Source organism: Herpailurus yagouaroundi, unplaced genomic scaffold (assembly GCF_014898765.1).
Source record: "Herpailurus yagouaroundi ecotype Mexico unplaced genomic scaffold, PumYag 186, whole genome shotgun sequence".
NCBI lineage: Eukaryota > Metazoa > Chordata > Mammalia > Carnivora > Felidae > Herpailurus > Herpailurus yagouaroundi.
In genome coordinates this window covers 8,923,009-8,942,243 of record NW_024412417.1, presented here as the reverse complement: position 1 = coordinate 8,942,243, position 19,235 = coordinate 8,923,009, and the positions used below count along the sequence as shown (strand labels likewise).

The 19,235-nt window shown below is 35.4% G+C and overlaps 1 protein-coding gene and 1 pseudogene across 8 annotated transcripts in view; both read right to left on the bottom strand.

Annotated features, from left to right (window-relative positions):
- CPQ (carboxypeptidase Q) overlaps nucleotides 1-19,235 on the bottom strand; it is a 465,818-nt gene that overhangs the window by 346,833 nt on the left and 99,750 nt on the right. The gene's annotated exons all lie outside the window — the stretch shown is intronic.
- Nucleotides 5,641-5,737, bottom strand: LOC121043267 (uncharacterized; annotated as a pseudogene).

The following is a 19,235-nucleotide window of genomic DNA, read 5'->3' as shown; positions in this document are numbered from 1 at the left end:
TCTCTCTCTCTCTCTCTCTCTCATCCTTGCTCATTTTTGTTTAAATGATAGTTCTAAACAAATTTGTATCAGTAAGCTACAGGTAGGAGTTCTTAAAGTGGGGACAGTAAGTTAGGCATGTACCTAACATGGCTCCACTGAAGAAAATAGCACTGAAAGGCATCTTCCAACTATGGTTCTGAATTCAAAATATAAAAGCTTTATAATTTGTTTCTGCAATTAAGAGCGTCCCCCAGTGGTGCAGTATCCAGCACTGTAGTATAGTAGAAGTAGGCAGAATAAAGACTCAACACTTTTGAGTACTGTACCTTTGCCATCAATTGTTCTATAGGGAAATGATCAGCATTAAACAATACCTTTCTGTCTCCATTTATAACCCTGCTTGCAATTTAACAATAGCAAAGGGTATACTATAAAGGAAGCCATAAAAACTCAAAACAATTACATTTAAAAATTAATACCAATTCTTTATAAACTATTCCAAAAACTATAAGATAAGGGAACATTTTTCAACTTGTTCTACAAGGTCACTATTACTGATATCAAAACCAGATAAAGATATCAGAAGAAAAGAAAACTACAGACCAACATCTTTTCTAAATATAAATGCAAAAAAAACCCACCAAAACTATCTGACAAAATGCAAGCAAACTGACACCAGCAACAAATGAAAAGGATTATACATCATGACCAAGAGAGATTTATCACAGAAATGCAAGGTTGGATTAACATCCAAAAATCAATGAATGTAATTTATCACATAATATAAAAGGACAAAAACCACATGATCACCCCAACAGATGCTGAAAAAGCATTTGACAAAATCTAACACTCCTTCATGATTAAAAAAAAAAAACAACTATAGTAGCAAGAGAGTGTGGTACTGGTATAAGGATAGGTAGATCAATAGAATAGAATTTAAAGTCCAAAAATAAACCTTTAAAAGAATGGCCAATTCATTTTCAACAAAGGTGCCAAGACAATTCAGTGGATATAGAAAAATATTTTCAGAGAAACAGTGCTGGGACCAACCAAATAACCACATGTAAGAGAATAAAGTTGTATTCACGTATCACAACATATACAAAAATTAACTAAAAAATTAATCACAGACCTAAATGTAGGAGCTAAAACTATAAAACTTCATGACCTTGGGTAAGTGATTGTTTCTTAGATACAATACCCAAATCACAAGCAACAAAAGAAAAAAATAGATAAATTGAATTATCATAATTGTAAACTTCTGGATTTCAAAAGACACCAGCAAAAAGAGAAAAGACAACATAAAGAATGGGAGAAAAACTTCGCAAATAATATACCTGATAAGGTACTTGTATCTAAAATATCTAAAGACCTCTTAAGATCTCAAAAATAAAATGGCTATCCAATTAAAAAATGGGTAGAATATGAATAGACATTCTTCAAGTAAAATATACAAACAGATTATAAGCATGTAACAAGATGCTTAATATCATCAGACAGCAGGAAAATGCAAATTAGAACCACTATGAAAAAAAACCACTATGAAATGTCACTTCATACCCACTAGGATGGCTATGATCAAAAAGATAAAAACAAGTACTGGCAAGGATGTAGAAAAATTTGAATGTTTGTACATTGCTGATGGGAATGTAGAATGGTATAGCCACTTTGAAAAACAATTTGACAGTCCCTTAAAAAGTGAAACATGTACTACTAGGTCTATATTCAAGAGAATTTATAATATATGTTCACACAAAGACTTGCACACAAACGTTCATAGCAGCATTATTAATAATAGTCAAAGGTAAAAAACAACCTTATGTCCATTAGCTCATGAACGGACAAACAAATTGTATGTCCATACAATGGAATCTTATTCAGTAATAAAAAATTATGTTTTTATACATGATACAACATGGATGAAACTTGAAAACATTATCTTAAGTGAAAGAAGTAAAAAAAGACCACATACTGTAAAATTCTACTTATATGAAGTGTCTAGAATAGGTAAATTGGTAGAGGTAAAAAGTAAAATTTAGGTTGCCTAGAACTGGTCAGGAGAGAGGAAAATGGGCAGTGAACGCTAGTAGGTATGGGGTTTCCTTTTGGGATGATGACAATATTCTAAAATTGGATAGTGATGGATGGTTGTATAACTTTGTGAATATAGCTTAACTGATTCCAGCTTGCTGGCTATGGATCGTGTGACTTCACAGCCTCCATAATCATGTAAGCCAATTCCTCATAATAAAACTATGTGTGTGTGTGTGTGTGTGTGTGTGTGTGTGTGTGTGTGTGTATCCTATTGCTATTGGTTCTCTTTTTCTTAAAGAAGACTGACTAAAACAGCCACGATGAGTCAAATTTCTTTTTATTTGTATCCAAATATATTCCCAACATTTGCAAGACCAAAATAAATGGTGCACTGCATATTTAAAAATTATAAATATTGGGGCACCTGGGTGGCTCTGTCGGTTAAGCGTCCGACTTCAGCTCAGGTCACGATCTCATGGTCCATGAGTTCGAGCCCCGCGTCAGGCTCTGGGCTGATGGCTCAGAGCCTGGAGCCTGCTTCTGATTCTGTGTCTCCCTCTCTCTCTGCCCCTCCCCAGTTCATGCTCTGTCTCTCTCTGTCCCCAAAATAAATAAACGTTAAAAAAAATTAAAAATTATAAATATTAATATTAAACCGTTCTTTTAAAAAATATACAGCTTCAAATCAAATATATAAATCCAAAATTAAAGTTACTGGAAGAAGCCATTATAAAGGATTCTGGGAAGATAGTGAAGTAAACCTGCCCTGTAAGAAATGCTCAAGGGTCCTAGAGGATGAAAGGACACTGGACAGTAACTTGAAGCCATATAAAGAAATAAAGATCTCAATAAAGAGAAATAAATGGGCAACTATAAAAGCTATTTTTAATTGCAACAAAGGTTTGTAGCTTCATTTTTGTGTTTCCTAAATGATTTAAGAGACCAATACATTTAAAATAATCATTAGTTTATGTTTTGGGACACATAACATATTAAGATGTAATTTTGTGATATCAATGACCAAAAAGCATGGGGGTAGAGCTGAAAAGGAGCAGAGTTTCTAGATGTTATTGAAGTTAAGCTGGCATAAATTCAAATTAGAGTACTATAACTTTAGGATATTCAATGTAATCCCCATGGTAACCACAAAGAAATAGCTCTAGAATATAAACAAAAGCAAATGAAAAAGAAATGTAAATATTCCACTACAAAAAATCAGCTAAACACAAAAAAAGACAGTAATGCAGCAAATGAGGGACAAAAAAAGAGCTGAAAGGCATAAAGGGAGCAAATAGCAAAATGAAAGAAATAAGACCCTGCTTAGCAATAATTACTTTAAATGTAAATAGATTAAAATCTCTAATCAAAAGACAGAGATTGGCAAATGGATTTTTTAATGATCCAACTATATGCAATCTAAAAGAGACTCACTTTACAGCTAAAGACAGAAATATTTTGAAAATGAAAGGATGAAAAAAGATATTCCATGCAAATATTAACTAAAAAACAATAGGGGTGGCTATACTGATACCAGACAAAATGGACTTTAAATCAAAAAGTTTATAAGAGACAAAGAAGAACATTATATATATTAATAAAAGTGTCAATACAGCAAGAAGATATTCACAATTATAAACATTTATGTACCTAATGATAGACCATCAATATATATGAACCAAAACTGACAGAATTGAATGTAGAAATAGATAGCTCTAGAACAACAATTTGACACTTCAATATTCAATTCTCAATAGTGGATAGAGAAACCTGTGGCACATACCTGTTCTGAAACATCTTCTCTTGGATAGTCCCTCAGCATGTACTCTCAGACTCTAGGGCTATAAAAGCAGGTCCTAAGGGAGATGGAGTTACAGAGATCTGCTCGCCTTGTACCCACCTAAAACACACTTCTGTCCACGAGTCCCCTTAATAAACCATTTCTAATCAAGCTGGACTTCTTTATTTTTTTCTTCACTTTTATGTCTCCTTCAGCCTTTAGAAGTCATTTTGTATATACCTCCTTTTCACAGAACAGCCAGACAGAAGATAAGTAAGGAAACAGAGGACTTAACACAATAAACCCACTAGATCTCACAGACCACTCTATCCAACAACAGCATACACACTCTTCTCAAGGACATGGAATATTTTCCAGGATAGACCACCTTAGGCCACAAACTGTGTCTCTACAGATTTAAAAAGATATGTATTGGGGCACCTGGGTGGCGCAGTTAAGTGTCTGACTCTTGGTTTCAGCTGAGTTCCAGCCCCGCATCAGGCGCTCTGCTGTCAGCACAGACCCCGCTTTGGATCCTGTGTCCAGCCCCCCTCTCTGCCCCTCCTCTGCTTGTGCTCTCTCTGTCTGTCTCAAAATAAATAAATAAACTTTAAAATAATAATAAAATAGATCAATAAAAAGATATGTTTCATGCAAAGTACCTTACCTGGTCACAACAGAATGAAGTTAGATAAAGAAGGTAAATGAAAAGTCACAAATTTGTGGAAATTAAACTGCACACTCCTAACCAGCCAATGGATCAAAGAAGAAATCATGAGGGAAATTATAAAATATTTAGAAATGAATGAAAACAAAACCACAACATACCAAAACATACAGAATGCAGCAAAGCACTGCTAAGAGAAATTTATAGCAATAAATGCTTACACTAAAAAACAGGAAAGATCTCAAATCAATCAAACTTTACAACTTAAGTAACTAGAAATAGAAAAAGAAGAACAAACTAAACTCAAAGCTAGTGAAAGAAAGGAAACAAAGATTAGAGCAGAGATAAATGAAACAGAGAATAGAAAAGCAACAGAGAAAATCAATGAAGCCAAAAGTTGGTCCTTGGAAAAGATCAACAAAATTGAAAAACCTTTAGCTAGATGTACTAAAAAATAGAGAGAGAACAGTCACATTACTAAAGTCAGCAATAAAACTGGGGACATTCCTTACTGATTCCACAGAAATAAAGGATATAAGAGAGTGTATGAACAGTTATATGCTAACAAACTGGAAAACCTAAATGAAATGGCCAAATTTCTAGGAACATGAAACCTATCAACTCTAAATCATAAAAAAATAGAAAATCTGAATACATCTTTAACTAGTAAGGAAACTGAATCAGTAATTAAAAATCTCCTAACAAGGAAAAGCCCTGGACATGATGGACTTTATACTCAATGGTGAAAAACTGAAAGATTTTCCTCTAAAATCAGGAACAAGGCAAGGATGCTAACTTTTGCAACTTCTATTCAACACAGTACTGAAAGTTCTTGTCAGAGAAATCATGCAAGAAAAAGAAGGCATCTAAATTAGAAAAGGAAAAATAAAATTACATGTGTTCACAGATGATGTGATCTATATGTAGAAAACAGTAAAGATTCCACACAAAAGCCTGTTAGGACTAATAAGTGATTTCACCAAAGTAACAAGATACAAAGCCAACACATAAAAATCAGATGCATTTCTATACATGAACAACAAACAATCTGAAAAGGAAATTACAAAAACAATTCCATTTACAATAGTATCAAAAGACTAAAATACTTAGGAATTAACTTAACCAAGAAGGTGAACAACTTATACAATGAAAACTACAAAACACTGATGAAAGCAATTAAAGAAAATACAAATAAACAAAAACAAATACCATGTTCATGGATTAGAAGACTTATATTGTTACTACACTTGATCTTAGCCAAAAGGCTGAGAAGCGATAGAAGACTTATACTGTTAAGATGTCAATACTCCCCAAAGCACTCAACAGCTTCAATGCAATCCTTATCAAAATACCAAATATGTGCTTTGCAGAAATAGAAAAACCCATCCTGAAATCTATACGGCACCTCAATAGATCCTTAATAGCCAAAGTAATCTTGAAAGAGAAGAACAAATCTGGAAGACTCACACTTCCTAATTCCAAAACTTACTACAAAGCTACCACAAGCAAAATAGTGTTATATTTGCATAAACACAGACATATAGACCAATGGTATAGAATAGAGAGCCCAGAAACAAACCCTCAAATATATGGGGTTTTGACAGGTGCAAAGACCTTTCAATGGGGCAGACTTTTCAACAAATGGTGCTGGGAAAACTGGATATCCACATGCAAAAGAATGAAGTAGGACTCTTATTTAACATCATACAGAAAAATTAACTCAAAATGGATCAAAGATTTAAATAAAAGATCTAGAACTATAAAACTCCTAGAAGAAAAATATAAGGCAAAAGCTTCATGACATTAGATTTGGCGTTGATTTCTTGGAAATGACATCAAAGGTAAAGGCAACAAAATAGACAAATTAGATTTCATGAATATTAGAAAATTTCGTGCATCAAAAGGCAACATCAACAGGTAAAAAGGCAATATACACAATGGGAGAAAATGCTTGCAAATCATAGCCCTGATAAGGAATTAACATTCAGAATAAATACAGAACTCCCAAAACTGAATGACAGAAACCAGACAACCCAATTCAACAGTGGAAAAGACTTCAATAGATATTTCAACAAAGAAAATATACAAGTGGTCAATAAGCCCATGAGAAGATGCTCAACATCACTAATCATTAGGGAAATGCAAATCAAAACTAATGAGATACCACCTCACACCTATTAGGAAAACAGAAAATAACAAGTGTTGGTGAGAAGGTAGAAAAATTAGAGCCCTAGTGTGCTATAATGGAGAATGTAAAATGGACACACTTAGGAAAATAGTATGGTGGTTCCTTAAAAAATAAAGAATAACCATATGATCTGGCAATTCCACTTCTGGACTTATACCCAAAATAATTAAAAGCATGGTCTCAAGGATGTATTTGTACACCCATGTTCATAACAGCATTATTCACAATAGCTGAAATGTGGAAGTTACCCCAGTGTTCATCAATAGACAAATGGATAAAAAATTGTGGTATATACATGCAATGGAATATTATTCAGCCTTAAAAAAAGGAAGGAAATTCTCGGGGCGCCTGGGTGGCTTGGTTGGTTAAGCGTCCGACTTCGGCTCAGGTCATGATCTCACGGTCTGTGAGATCGAGCCCCGCGTCGGGCTCTGTGCTGACAGCTCAGAGCCTGGAGCCTGTTTCAGATTCTGTGTCTCCCTCTTTCTCTGCCCCTCCCCTGTTCATGCTCTGTCTCTCTCTGTCTCAAAAATAAATAAACGTTAAAAAAAATTAAAATAAAAAAGGAAGGAAATTCTGACATATGCTACAACATGAAACATTGAGGGCATTATGCTAAGTGAAATAAGGCAGTCACAAAAGATAAATACCATATTCCATGCTGATGGTACTGTTAAATTAGTTTAATATTTCTAGAATGTGATCTCCCAATATGTAGCAAGAACTATAAAAATTCTTACTTTGTTTCTTCTGCTTTGGAGAACAAACTCGTTGGCAGTATTATAAAATAAGAAAAAAATTATATTAAGATGTTCCCTGCATCTCTGTGTATAAATGTGAAAATCTAGAAACAATCCATTAGAGGTAGCAAGAAAATGAAAGACTAGCATGGAAAGTAAATGGCCAAAAGCAGTATCTGGAAACATGTAGATGAAATAATGTTAAGTTAAAATAAAAGAACTGAAGACAGAATGCACATGATAAAAAAACTGAACATGAATCTGAGTGATATAAATTAAGTTAATATCCACTTGATTGAGAAACTACACTCATCCTGTTAGATTGTAATCGTGAACTGCAACATTACCAATAAACAGAATTAAATTCTTAAAAATGTATGCTACAGTCTGTAAAATAACCTGGAAGCAAAGCCTGAAGCTATCACAGTAGCATTTTGAATCCTTGACATACTAGGTCACAGGCATTTGAGCACCTGTGGCAAATTAACAGCAAAATATCTGTTGAAATTTTCTTTTCTTCCACCATCAATTACATGAAATGCTTGCAGCTGAATCCTTCTGCAGTGCTGGTCCATCAATGTGCCATCCAGGCAGAATTACAAAGCTAATATTTTCTTGATGTCAATCGTGTTTGTGTTCAAGGACTCTTCCTGTGCACCTGGTAGTGTTTTAACTGTTTATTCACATTTGCGTACATCTTCTCAGCCTCTGAGGCAACAGGTACCTTTTAGTCTTCTAATCTTCAGAAAAGTTGTATAAGCTCTCTTTCCCACAATGATATAGAGGGGCACAGAATTAATTCAGAAAACACTGCTGGCACAGATAGGAAATCAGCACTCAGTTACTTCAAAGGAAGAAAATCGTGTCTACAAACAGCATCTGTGCATCATTATCAGTAAATTTGCTTAAATAATACATTTCTATAAAGTAAAAATGGATGTCCTGCCCTTTGATTTAAAATGTTCTTCCCCTTGGCCTTTTTTAAGCTTTATTTTGGTATTATTCCCCCCCCCCCTTATTTTTAGGCACCACAAAAAGGCTTTTACTTAAGTAGTGGAACCTTAATGCCTACAGAATTAAGGAATAGTGATATTTTTATTCCAAGGGCCCCTAAAACATAAACCTTTCCATCAAAATCACAACATACCATAGAGAGAAGTTAAACTCTCTGAGAGAGCAGTCCATGGCACATTCCCCCCCAAATTAATGATAATACCAGCCAGCACTTACTGAGCATACACTACAGGGCTGGTCATGTTCCAGGTGTTTGACATGCATTAATTCATTTACCAGTCACTACAACCCTATGAAGTAAGCACTCAAGGCCCCCACCTTAGAGTTAAGGAAATTGAAGTACAGAGAGGATAAGCCATGGTCTCATGGCTAGAGGCTGACAAAGCCAGAATTGAACTCTGGCAGTCTGGCTTCAGTCTGTCTTCTTAACTCATATAGAATTTATATTATATTGCCACTTACCACTCTAATAAAAATAATAACGATTTTGATGATATTGGTAGTGGTAATGTTGATGATTACTGTCAACAGAAATAAAGACATTACTATCTATTGAATATTTGGGATATACTGAGCTAAGCAACTTCATACATTACCTTATTTAATCTGCAAATCAATTCTGAGATAGGTGCCCATATACCCATTTCTGAAGGGAACTGACAAACGCAGAGTTCATGAATGGCTCAAGTGCTCTGGGCAAGGAAGAGTGAATGTTGAGACTAAGATTTTCTTTCCAGATTCAAGGGAACCTATTCAAGCCACATAGAACCTCTTAATATTTATATTCCTTCTAATGGCCAGACTGAGAAAATGATATATTGTGATGGAAAGCACTGCACTGTGCCTGACAGATAACTTGTGGCTTATAAATGGTACTTATGATCATCACCACCCATATTTACATGCTTCTATACTGAAGTATCACAGACCATTGTATCTATATATTTTAATCTATTACTCATCCTTTACCTATCCTAGACCACAAACTCTATGAAAACAAAGACATTATCTTTTTCTTTTGCTTTTACGTACCCAGTGTTATAGCACAATTTTTAGTCCAGAATATGTACTCAGAACACACTGAGTTTTATAACCTATGGCCTCTGACATCAACTTTCTCCCATCATACTATTATCTCCAGGAACTTTATTTCTAGTTTTTTCCAAACTTTACTATTTCTTGATCATGTATTATGTATCAGAATCACATGGAGGTTTTGATAAAGCACAGATCATCGTGTCTAACATCCAGAATTTCTGATTCAGGAGTTGCAGAGTGGGGCCAAGTAATATGCATTTCTAACAAATTCCCAGGTGATGCAGATGTTGTTGGTCCCAGTGTTAGAGAGCTCAAGCCTTCACCAGAAGAGTTTATTCAAAAGTAGGTGCTTGCCAATGGAAAAAGTGTATTCTAGACAGATTATTCATTGCTAGAGACCTATGACAAATATATAACAGGTATGTACTATCTGTAAGGCATGAATACAGGTTCTGTGAAAGAATCACCCCTGCTCTCAAGGAAGCGAGATTATTTGGGATGATAGTCTTCTCATGAAGAGTTGACTACAGAGTTATGGACTTAATGAATATAGTAACAGACCTACCCAAATCCACATAACAAAAGGAGTGTTAGCTCTCCAAAGCTATCACTGCAGGAGGCTGCACAGTTATTGCAGTAATTTCCCATTGCTCTAAATATTTTTGGAACTTTTCCCTCTAAAATTGCCTTCAGAACATTTTGGCAGCCTTCCAAATGGTCAAAATGGAGGTAAAATTAGGTACTTTAAAATTAGAATTGATTTTTGGAGACAGCCAAAATATGAACAAAAGAACAAATGATGTAGAGCCCAAAACCAAGATACAAAAGACTAAAATAACTTTTTTAAAAATTTATTTATTTAAATTCAAGTTAAATAAATATGTAAGTAAACATACAGTGTAGTATTGGTTTCAAGGGTAGAACCCAGTGATTCATCACTTACATACAACAGCCAGTGCTCATCCCAACAAGTGCCCTCCTTATGCCCATCACCCATTTAGCCCATCCCTCGACCCACCTCCCTACCTCCCTTCCAGCAACCCTCAGTTTATTGTCTGTACTTAAGAGTCTCTTATGGTTTGCCTCCCTCTGTTTTTATCTTGGTTTTCCTTCCTTTCTCCTAGGTCTGGCTGCTTTGTTTCTTAGATTCCACATAGGAGTGAAATCGTATTATATTTGTCTCTCTGACTTACTTATTTCACTTAGCATAATACACCTTAATTCCATACATGTTGTTGCAAATGGCAAGATTTCATTCATTTTGATCACCAAGTAATATTCCATTGTATATAAGTACCACATCTTCTTTATCAATTCACATTTGGGCTCTTTCCATAATTTGGCTATTGTTGATAGCGCTACTATGAACACTGGAGTGCATGTGCCCTTTTGAAACACCACACTAGTATCCTTTGAGTAAATACCTAGTTGTGCAATTGCTGGGTCATAGGGTAATTTTATTTATAATTTTTTGAGGAACCTCTATATTGTTCTCCAGAGTGGTTGCACCAGTTTCCATTCCCACCAACAGGGCAAAAGGGTTCCCATTTCTTTGCATCCTCACCAACATCTGTTGTTTCCTGAGTTGTTAATTTTAGCCATTCTGACAGGTGTGAGGTGGTGTCTCATTTTGGTTTTGATTTGTATTTCTCTGATGATGAGTAATGTTACCATCTTTTCATGTGTCTGTTAGCCATCTGGATGTCTTCTTTAGTAAAGTATCTATTCATGTCTTCTGCACATTTCTTCACTGGATTATTATTATTTGGGGGGTGGTGAGTTTGATAACCTCTTTATAGACTTTGGATAATAACCCGTTATTAGATATGTTATTTGCAAATATCTTCTCTCATTCCGTTGGTTGCTTTTTAGTTTTGTTGATTGTTTCCTTCACTGTATAGAAGCTTTTTTTCTTGATGAGATCCCAAGAGTTCATTTTTGCTTTTATTTCCCTTGCCTTGGGAGACATGTCTAGTAAGAAATTGCTGTGGCCAAGGTCAAAGAGGTTACTGCCTGTTTTCTCCTCTAGGATTTTGATGGTTTCCTGTTTCATATTTAGGTCTTTCATCCATTTTGAATTTATTTTTGTGTATGGTGTAAGAAAGTGGTCTAGTTTCATTCTTCTTCATGTCATTGCCCAGTTTTCCCAGCACCATTTGCTGAAGAGACTGTCTTTTTTCCACTGGATACTCTTTCCTGCTTTGTTGAAAACTAGTTGGCTGGGAAATGACTGTTAAATGTGTAGCTTTATCAATTGGCTTTAAAGACAATCTCAAAAAAGAAGTATCAGAGATGTTTACATCAATGACACCTGTGTTAGAATATATGTTTAGACTTAGAAGGTACTTACACAGTAATGTTGATTAGATGTATGTGGTCTAGCATATTTGTTTAAAATGATTTATTCTAACAGCAACTCTTTTTAAAAATAGGAGCAGCCTAAAAGCTCAATAAGGAAATTGTGGAATAAATTATGTTATTCAATTTCAGTGGAGTATTTGTAGCCATTAAAATGTTAATTATGAAATCTATAAAACAATATGAAAATTTTGATAATATAGAGCAAATGACAAATTCTTTGTAAACTATGACAAGCAATATGAAGTTATATGCACAAAGAAAAGAAAGAAATATAGGATCACAGAAATAAGTTTAGATGGCAGGAGAAATGACAGCATTTTTTCTCTTTTGAATTTTCTTCTCTTTATACAACTATAAAGTTTGGACTTTAAAAAGCCTTTATCTTAAAGATGCTATTGATATTTGTCAGAGCAACAGAAAAATATGGACAAGGTTAATCAATCATAAATATTGTGAGAATGAAGTATGAATGCTTATATTTGTATGTGATATGAGTTATCAAATATGCCTGAAGCCAGCTAAAGAAATACTTTGAAAATAGATGGGTAGGGGGAAATATTCCCCATTGTTTGAGAATCTGAGGGTGCATATCATGATCTGGCACATAATTCATGAAAATGAAGGTGAGTGTGGGTCCACTTGATGACTACAAGGTCTAAGCCAGATTCCCCAGATTCATTTAAATATGATCAGTGCATCAGCCAAGATAGGTGAAATTATACTATGATAACAAACAGCCCCTATGATTCCATTCCTTCAATAACACGTTTTTTTTTTTAATTTCAGCTTCGAGATATAATTGACAAATGTGAAAGTATTCTCTTCATCTAGTTAATTAACACATCCATTACCTCACATAGTCATCATTTTTTTGTTTTGGTTTTGGTTGGTTTGGTAAGAACATTTAAATTCTTCTCTCTTCACAAATTCTAATTATACATTATTCCCTTATTGCCTGCAAAGATTCTGCTGAAAAGTCTGCTGATAGTCTTATTGGTGTTGCCTTATACATAACAAGCTGTTTTTTTCTTGACTTTAACTTTTGATATGTTAATTATAATGTGTCCCATTGTGGGTCTCTTTGGATTCTTATTCTACAGAGCAACTCTCTGGGCTTCCTGGATGCAAATGTCCGTTTCCTTCCTCTGGTTAGGGAATTTTCAGCCATTATTTCTTTGAATAAGCTTTATGCACCTTTCTCTCTTTCTTCTGCATCTGGGACCTCTATAATGAGAATACTGGTCCTCTTGATAGTATCCCATAAGTCCTTTAAGCCATCTTAAGTCTTTTTCATTCACTTTTTTTTTTTCATCTCTGACTGAATGAATTCCACTACCATGTCTTGAAGTTCCCTGACCCTTTTTTCTGCTTGACCTATCTGATATTAAACTTCTCTTTAAAATTTTCAGTGCAGTTATTCTACCTTCTGTATCTGTGACTTCTGTTTGGTATTTTCTTATATTCTCTATCTTTGTGTTGAAATTCTCACTTTGTTCATGCATTGTTCTCCAGACCTCACATAAGCATCTTAATGACCATTGTTTTCAATTCAGTATCAGGTAAATCATACATCAACATTTCATTAAGGTCTGTTTTATCTTGTTCTTTTGTTTGGAATATATTCTGTTTCTTCATTTTTCTTACCACTCTTCATAGGTTTCTGCACTTTAGATCAAAGAGCTACCTCTCCCGGTTTTGAGGGAGTGGTCTCATGTAGGAGGTGAATCTTATCATTTAGCCTGGGCTGAACTTTTGGTTGTCTCTCAAAACTTTGTGAATGTCCACGCTGCCATCTTTATTCATAGTGGCTCACAGTAGTTGAGGATGTGCTAAGACTTGTCAATATTCCAAAAGGAGGATCTCAGTTATCATCTATATTCAGGTTGATTGGAATTTAGGCTCTCAGACAGTAGCTTTTCAAATACTCAAATAGACTTACTCCTGGGAAAGACCAGTAGATAAGTTTTTGTATCTGCTATCTATGTATTTAGCCCTGAGGAGATCACTGAGTAAGAACTGTTTCTTTGTTTGCCAAAGTTCTGTGGCAAAAGCAGGTCCTGCAAAAATAGAAGTTAAAAACAAACAAACAACAGAACAGATCCAGAAACCAGGAGCTTTTCTTTGAAAAGATCAACAAAGTAGATAGACCTTTAGCCAGACTCATCAGGAAAAAAAAAAAATAGAAAGACAGAGGACTCAAATAAACAAAATCCTAAATGAAATAGGAGGGCACCTGGGTGGCTCAGTCAGTTGAATGTCCAACTCTTGATCTGGGCTCAGGTAATGATCTCAGTCATACGATCGAGCTCCATGGCAGTGTGGAGCCTGCTTGAGATTCTCTTTTGACCTCTGTCTCTACCTCTCCCCCTCTCTTTCAAAATAAATAAACAAACTTAAAATATATCTATATTTTATATAGATATAAATATATATAATTTTTTTCTTTATTATATATATGTAAAGAAGATAAATAACAACCAACACCACAGAAATATAAAGGATTATGAGAAAATATGAAAATTATATGTCAACAAATTGGACAATCTAGAAAAAAATGAATAAATTCCTAGAAACATATATCCTCCAAAAATTGAATCAAGAGGAACTAGAGGGGCACCTGGGTGTCTCAGTCAGTTGAGCGTCCAACTCTTGATCTGGGCTGAGGTCATGATCCCACAATTTGTGGGATTAAGCCCTGTAGCAGGCTCTGTGCTGACAGCAGGGAGCCTGCTTGGGATTCTCTCTCTCTCCCTCTCTGTCTCTCTCAGAATAAAGAAAAAAGAAGAAATAGAAAATTTGAACAGACAAATTACCAGCAATGAAATTGACTCAGAAATCAAAAACTCACAGCAAACGCAAGTCCAGGACCAGAAGACTTCACAGGTGAATTCAACCAAAAATTTAAAGAACAGTTAATATGTATTCTTCTCAGATTATTCCAAAAAAAATAGAAGAGGAAGGAAAGCTTCCAAATTCATTCTATAAGGCCAGCATTACCCTGATACCAAAACCAAATAAAGACACTACCAGAAAAAGAACTACATGCCAATATCTCTGATAAATATAGATGTGAAAATCCTCAATAAAATATTTGAAAATTGAAACCAACAATACATGAAAAAAATCATTTGCCATGATCAAGTGGGATTTATTCCTGGGATACAAAGGTGCATGTGGTCAATATTTGCAAATCAATCAATGCGATACATCACAACACCAAAAGAAAGGGTTAAAACCATATAATTATTTCAACACATGCAGAAAAGCATTTGACAAAGTCAACATCATACTCAATGGTGAAAATCTGAGAGCTTTTCCTGAGGTCAGGAACAAGACAAGGATGTCCACTCTCACTATGTTCTTATTAAACATAGTACCGGAAGTTTTAGCTATAGCAATTAGACAATAAAAAGAAATAAAACGTAACCAAATTAGTAAAAAAGAAATAAAATTTGCACTATTTGCACATGACATGATCCTAGATATAGAAAACTCTAAAGACCCCACCAAAAAACTACTAGAGCTGATCAATGCATTCAGTAAGGTTGCAGGGTATAAAATTGATATACAGAAATTCATTGCATTTCTATACACTAATAATAAAGCAGAAGAAAGAAAAAGTAAGAAAACAATTCTATTTATAAACAGCACCAAAAATAATAAAATATCTAGGAATAAACTTAACCAAGGAGGTGAAAGGCCTATACTCTGAGAACTATAAAACACCAATGAAAGAAATTAAAGACGATACAAACAAATGGAAAAATATTACATGCAGGGCACCTGGGTGGCTCAGTGGGTTGTGTCCAAATTCCGCTCAGGTCATGATCTCACCGTTCGTGAGTTTGACTCCCACATCGGGCTCTGTGCTGACAGCTCAAAACCTAAAGTCTGCTTTGCATTCTGTGTCTCCCTCTCTCTTTTCCCCTCCCTTGCTCTCTCTCTCTCTCTCTCTCTCTCTCTCTCACACACACACACACACACACACACACAGTCTCTCTCAAAAATAAATAAACATTTAAAAAATTAAAAAAATAATTTCATGCTCATGGATTGAAAGAACAAATATTGTTGGGGCACCTGAGTGACTCAATCAGATGAGCATGTGACTTTGATTTAGGCTCAGGTCGTGATCCCAAGGTCATGGGATTGAGCCCACGTTGGACTCTGTGGGATTCTCTGTCTCTCTGTCTCTGACCCTCCCTGGCTCATGCATGCTGGCTCTCTCTCTCTCTCTCTCTCTCTCTCTCTCTCTCTCTCTCAAAATAAATAATGAACATTACAAAAATAAAGAACAAATATTGTTAAAATGTAAAAGCAGTTTCCAAATTTAATGCAATCCCTATCAATCACAGCCTATCACACCAACAGCATTTTTCACAGAACTAGAAGAAATAATCCTAAAGTCTGTATGGAACCACAAAAGACCCCAAATAGCCAAAGCAATCTTAAAAAGAAGAACAAAGCTGGAAGTATCACAATTCCAGATTTCAAGTTAAATTGCAAAGGTGTAGTAATCAAAAAAGTATGGTATTGGCACAAAAATAGATACATAGATCAATGGAACAGAAGAGAATCCAGAAATAGATGCAAAATTAAATGGTCAATTAATCTTTGACAAACAATGCTAGAATATGCAATGGGAAAATGAATCTCTTCAACAAATGATATTGGGAAGACTGGACAGCTACATTCAAAAGAATGAAATTGGACTATTTTCTTACACCATGCACAAAAATAAATTCAAAATGGATTGAGGACCTAAATGTGAGACCTGAAATTATAAACATCCTAGCAGAGAGCATAGGCAGTAATATCTCTGACACTGGCCATAGCAACATTTTTCTAGATATGTCTCTTAAGATAAGGGAAATAAAAGCAAAAAAAAAAAAAAAATGATTGGGATTACATCAAAATAAAAAGCTTCTCCACAGCAAAGCAAACAACAAAACCAAAAGACAACCTACTGAATGGGAGCAGATATTTGCAAATGACATATCCAATAAAGGGTAATATCCAAAACATATAAAGATTTTACACAACTCAACACCAAAAATACCCCAAATAATCCAAATAAAAAATGGGAGAGGCCGTGAGAAGACACTTCTCCAAAGAAGACATACAGATGGCCAAAAGACAAATGAAAAGATGCTCAACATCACTAATCATCAGGGAAATGCAAATCAAAACCACAATGAGATATCACTTCACACTTATCAGAATGGCCAAAATCAAAAACACAAAAAACAAGTCTTGGTAAGGATATAGAGAAAAAGGAACCCTTCTGCACTATTGGTGGGAATGCAAACTGGTGCAGCCACTGTGTAAAACAGTACAGAGTTTCCTCAAAAAATTAAGAAGAGAATTACCCTATGATCCAGTGTTCCAACTACTGGATTTTTAACCGAAGAATAAAAAGAAGAAAAAAAACACTAATTCGGAAAAATATATGTACCCTTGTGTTTACTGCAAAATTATTTACAATAGCCAAATTGTGGAAGCAGCCCAAGTGTTCATCAATAGATGAATGGGTAAAGATTTGGTATATCTATACAACGGAATATTACTCAGCATAAAAAAGAATAAAATCTTGCCATCTGCAAAAATACAGATAGAGCTAGGGAATACAATGGTAAGTGAAATAAGTCAGTCAGAAAAAGACAGACACCATATGATTTCACTCATGTGAAATTTAAGAAGCAAAACAAATGGACAAAGAAAAAAAGAGACAAACCAAAAAACAGACTCTTAATTATAGAGACTTAACAGATGGTTACCAGAGGGGAGGTAGGAAAGGTGTTAAGTGAAATAGGTGAAAGGGATTAAGAATACTCTTATCGTGATGAGCACTGAGTAATGTGTAAACTTGTTGAATCACAATATTGTACACCTGAAGTTAATACAACATTGTATGTTAGCTGTACTGGGATTCATTTTTTTCTAATTAAAAAAAAATCAGGTCCTACTGGCCACTAGAGCCAGGCAATCCCAGGGTGTATCCTCTGGGTGGCAGCGACAAAAGCTGAGGTGCCAGATGTGTGCACATGCAGCTTCCAGGGAGACAACAGCGATGTGGAGTAGGCCAGAGGAAGAACACAAAGACGGTGTCTCCTGCTTCATCAGTCTCTGGGGAGGATTGCAGTCAATCCCTAGACATATACTTTAGAAGCCCGGATCAGGCAGGAGCTTTTAAAATATGCAAATAGGATTCTCAGGGAAATACTGAGATGTAAGTATTTCTATCTACTCCCGCTGTGCTGAGGCTGAGGTGGATAGCCACAGTGAGTCCTCACAAGCCCTTTCAGAACTTTGTCTTTGCTTTTCTTTGTCTCCTGTACAGAAGTCACGTTGGCTTTCAGTGGCAGATGTTATGAGGGCCTGTCCCTCAGGTGGAAGTCTTAAAAGCTGGGTACAAAAGGTGTTGGGTACAAACACTTTGCTCCTCAGGAAAAAGCTGGGTGTTGTGAAATACCTTCCAACCACATATCACTCTACTAGAGTTGAGGTCTATAGGCAGAGTGTGTCTTAGTCTTTCCTACCCATTTCAGTGAGGGTGTTTTCTTGTTTGTCTGATCTGTAGGAGTCACTAAGCTAGTTTTTTAATTTCTTTCAGAAGGAACTGCTCCATGAGTAGCCGCTGATTCGGTGTGTATGTGGAAGAAGATGAGTTTAGGAGCCTCCTTTTTGCCATCTTTGACTGGAACTCCCAAGATAAAGTTTTATTTTATGCTCACATTACCTATCCATCCCAGTTCTTCGGGTGCTCACCTCGGCCTCTCCCTCACTCTGGGATTCAGGCTCATGGAGTAGCCAGCTCTCCAGACGCTGCTGCTTACTGTGGCAGGGGGCAAAGCACTCTGGAAGATCTCTCGTCAATAATTAATGCTCTGCTTACATCTCCTTGGCTAGAAAAAGTCACACGTCTCACCAAAACCCAATGGTGCCAGAAAGCGCAGTGCTCTTTTATGTGTAGAAAATGAAGAGCCAGAATTGTTTGGTGACCAGGACTAATTAATAATAGTGAGCCGAGAGGGGCTCAGTGAAGACCAAGGGTGGATGTGAATCACCATGGGACTGAGATTAGGCACCATAGAAAAATAGGAAAGATCAAATAAAGGGTGGTAAAGTCATCACGAATACCTCTGCAGCCATTAATCACCATATTTTGAAGAATATGTAATGACACAGAAAATGGTTAAAACGTGTCTCAAAATTGTGTATATACGCCAAGCCCAATAGTATATATGTAAATTTATGCGGCAAAACTACTCAAAAAATATATGAAAAAGTAAAAGAAGGTTTTTCTTCTTTTTTACCTTCCCAACCTGAATATAAAATGTCAGCTTTAATATTGTTTCATTCTCCTCTTTTTTTGCTATTTCTTTCTCCCAATATACCTTTCTAAGTCATCTTAAACTGATTAATAGTGATAAG